The 3,771-nt window shown below is 44.1% G+C and overlaps 1 non-coding gene across 1 annotated transcript; it reads left to right on the top strand.

The window, feature by feature from the left end:
- The first annotated feature begins 3,408 nt into the window (after nucleotides 1-3,408).
- Nucleotides 3,409-3,481, top strand: TRNAT-AGU (transfer RNA threonine (anticodon AGU)). The gene has a single exon. It is a non-coding gene; the product is annotated as a tRNA-Thr (tRNA).
- Nucleotides 3,482-3,771: the final 290 nt, after the last annotated feature.

Below are 3,771 nucleotides of genomic sequence, written 5' to 3'. Positions count from 1 at the left end.
TAGAATGAGCGAGAGCAACAGACCCAGGGTGCGCACAGACGCAGAGAGGCAGAAGGACCAGGTTGGAAGGCTGCATGAATACCCATCAAACACAACACTCAGAATCACGGGCCCTTTGCCTGGGTTAACATTTTTGTAATGGTCGTTTCCTGTTTATTTGTTTTTTGTTTTTTGTTTTTTTGTTTTCAGATAAAAAGATTTAAGACCAACAGGTTAAAAGAGAGATGCACAGAGTTTAAAAAGATATTGTCCAAAAGAGTAAGTCCCAGGAGATACAGGTGACGTGACATGGGAGGAGCAGAGAGACTAGATGGAGGAAAGTCAGTTCACAGCAGAGAGCGGCTCCCAGCCTCTCCTTCCCTAGAAGCAGGACCGAGCAGGGCAGCCGTCTGGCAGCCGTCTTGCAGCCGTCTGCAGCCACTGTCGTGCTGACAGCAGCCCTTCCCCCAGCCGCAGCCACAGGAGTTGCAGCCACAGGTGCGGCAGCATATGCTTCAGTGTCTAGACAATGCCCTGACAGTTTGGCAGTGGAGGGAGGTAACCCAGGGTGACTCAGAAGCTGGGCAATCATGGGTACTGGTGGCAGGAGAAGAAGAGATCAGAACTCACCCAGGAAGGGATAAAAACCGTCAGAATTGTGGAAAGGTAACTGCTCTATTTGCCAACCTCCTGTCTTTCTCAACAACGGGAGAGGACAAGGGATGGTTTGATTTGGTATTTTGATGGAGCTTCAGAGGAATTTGTTTTATTCAAACAGTCAGGGAATATATATATACCCAGCTTCCCGTCCCTGTGCACTGATGACTTCGGGAAAGATACTTAACATTTTTTGTACCTCAGTTTTCTCACCTACAAAATGGGGACAAGAGTGGTCTTACTTCATAGGACTGTTGTGAGTATTAGAGGGTTAAGATGTGCAGGTCATGTACCCAAGAGTACCCAGCACACAGTGAGGGCTGGGTAAGTCTTGGTGAATATTGTAAGAGCAGGACCCTACGGGGCCCTCCCAGAATAGCACCCCCACCTCTATGTCCTCTGCCTGCCCCTTGTCTGTAGAAATACTTTCCGAGGCTTCCCTGAGTTCCAAAGAGAAGTGAGAAAATGCAGGAAAAAAAGGAAAACAGTCAAGCAAGACAAAATAATTATAGTTTGGCCATTAAACAAAGTCAGGGACCTTTAGTTCCTCCCCAAGGGCTATAGATTATATTCTGAGCCATGTCCTTTGAGCTGTTTTGCAGCTACTGAAACCCTCACCAGGTGGCTGCCCACAAGCACGTAGACCCCAAATCACTTGGAACCAGAAGGTTGAAGATGTTGACTCCCAATGACCTCACCACCAACCGATCAGAAGAATATCCACAAGCTGATCATGCACCCACAACCCTTCACCCTCACCCTGTCCTTATAAACTTTTCCAAAGCCTTCAGGGAGTTTGGGTCTTTTAAGCACTAGCTGCCTGAACTCCCTGCTCGGTGCCCTGCGATAAACGCCGCACTTTCCTTCACCACAGCCCGGTGTCAGTAGATTGGCTTTACTGCGCACGGGCAAGCGGACCCAAGTTTGGTTTGGTCACAATATTACTAGTAAAAATTATGTCTCTAAATGTGAGATGTCCAGGCATACACGTAGTCTTGAGCTGCCAGAGTTTTGATACAGAGACCACAAACACACTGTTAGCATTTTTCTAGGACAGTCGCAATTTTAAATATCTCGTGGTACTGCCTAATTACATAGCAGAGCACTATGTTTGGGTTTTGGAAACTAAGGTCACTGCACTAATAGGAAAATTAGAGGCTTGAGAAGAGACAGTCTGCATGAGTTTGAAGATACTGAATTGCCCTGGAGAAGGTCCCATCAAAAGTAAGACCTTTTCTGTACTAGTAATTAATTGAGTGCTTGATGTGAACCAGGTATTGTTCTAGGTCCTACACTAACGAGAAGGCTTAGAAAAACCATCCTCCATTTTCCTATTTTCAGCAGAGAAATAGAAATTAAACAACTCTCTTCTCCTCCCATAGCATCAATTTCTGCTCCGTCTGACCCAGATTAGATCTTGGCCCAGATAAGAACAACATATGATGGCTTTATCTAAATGGATGGGTTTTTTTTTTCCCTTGCTTTAACACTGTCAGTAAATTAAAAATGTATTTTATTTGAATGTGTAAGAAGTTCAAATGAATCCTTAAATTTCCACTTTTAGGTAACCAATTTTGGTAGACCCTACCCTCAGCTCCCAGTAACTTTATAGTCAGAGTGTATTCTGGGGACCCTATAGGAAATAGTAGGTTATGAAGAAGGATGGAAAATATTGTTGCCAAAATAATGTGGGCATTTTGGGCGACAAGAATCAATTGTTTGTAAATTTCTTATCACAAGCGTAGCTTCCCTAGACCTTTGGAATTAAAAAAAGTGGTGGGGGAGCAAAAAAATATTGGGACACTTAGTTGTGTCCACTCCAAAGACCCTGTTATCTGAGTTATTGCATTTGGTTTTCTCTCCTAAGGGATGTCTTGTAGGGCATGGGGAGGCTAAAATTGCCCAAAGCCAGATACTTAAATGTATCGGGGGAATGCCCATCCCACACCCTGTTCCTTTCCACTTCACACAAATTGGAATCTTGGGCAACACTGTTGTTTCTTCTTCATGAAGGTCACTTCCCTTTCATGTCTTTCAAAATAATGACTGTCGGTCCTCCGTATCTGAGGGCTTCACATCCACAAAGTCAATCAACCTCAGATCAAAAATATTAAAAAAAAAAAAAATTCCAAAAAGTTCCAAAAAGCAAACTTGAATTTACCCCTCACTGGCAACTATTTCCATAACATTTACATTGTATTCGATGTAGAAGTACTCTAGAGACGGTTTAAAGTATACGGGAGGATGTTTGTAGGTTATACGCAAATACTACACCATTTTATATAAGGGACTTGAGCATCTGTGGATTTTGGTGTTCTAGGGGGTCCTGGACAATCCCTCCAGATACTGAGGGATGGCTGTATGAGGACAGCTGACCTAACCCAAGAATGTATGTAGGCTTCAGGTCCCTAATATAAACCCCACAGTGCTGACAGACCAGCTCTAGCCCTGTGAGTTACACCCACAGGCAGACAGAAGAATGCTGGCCTGGAGCCAATGCGAATGTCTTAAAGGAGGTGGTTCAAGGACAGGTTGTAAGTGGTGTAACAGGTAAAATGAGGCAGCGTGTTAATAGCTGCAATAAAAGGAGCCAGATATCTAAATTTTTATGCTAAGAAACCAAAATGCTTTTGAGAGCCTGGAAAAGAAGTCTTTACTAAAGAAAATGATAGGGGGAAAGACGCAGCCAACTTTGCAGATAGGAATTAATGTAAAATGTCATAGAGAAAAAGCACAAGTTTGTGGCCTTTTAAAAACTCAACCCAATTGAGGGGAGGGTATAGCTCAGTGGTAGAGCACATGCTTAGTGTGCATGAGGTCCTGGGTTCAAACCTCAGTACCTCCTCTAAAAATAAACAAATAAGTAAACCTAACTACCTCTCCCCCACCAAAAAAAGTCTGTGGCAGGTGTTATTACCCCATCTGCCCTACAGATGGGAACTTTGAGATGCTGGCCTTGTGTTCCAGGGGAGCCAGGTCCAGAACACCACATTTGCCTGGTTAATTTTGTTTCTGGCCAGCTAACACTCTCCCTTTGTGTAAAGCCTCCTCTTCTCTTTCAAGACCACGAAGGTAAGCCCGGACAAGCTTGACTTACCTGCCGGAAGAAGCAGTTGATGGAAGACATCTTTCTAG

This window comes from Camelus dromedarius, chromosome 4, assembly GCF_036321535.1.
Source record: "Camelus dromedarius isolate mCamDro1 chromosome 4, mCamDro1.pat, whole genome shotgun sequence".
In the NCBI taxonomy this organism is placed as follows: Eukaryota; Metazoa; Chordata; class Mammalia; order Artiodactyla; family Camelidae; genus Camelus; species Camelus dromedarius.
The sequence above is the reverse complement of the archived record's forward strand: the minus strand, read 5'-3'. Positions and strand labels throughout refer to the sequence as shown.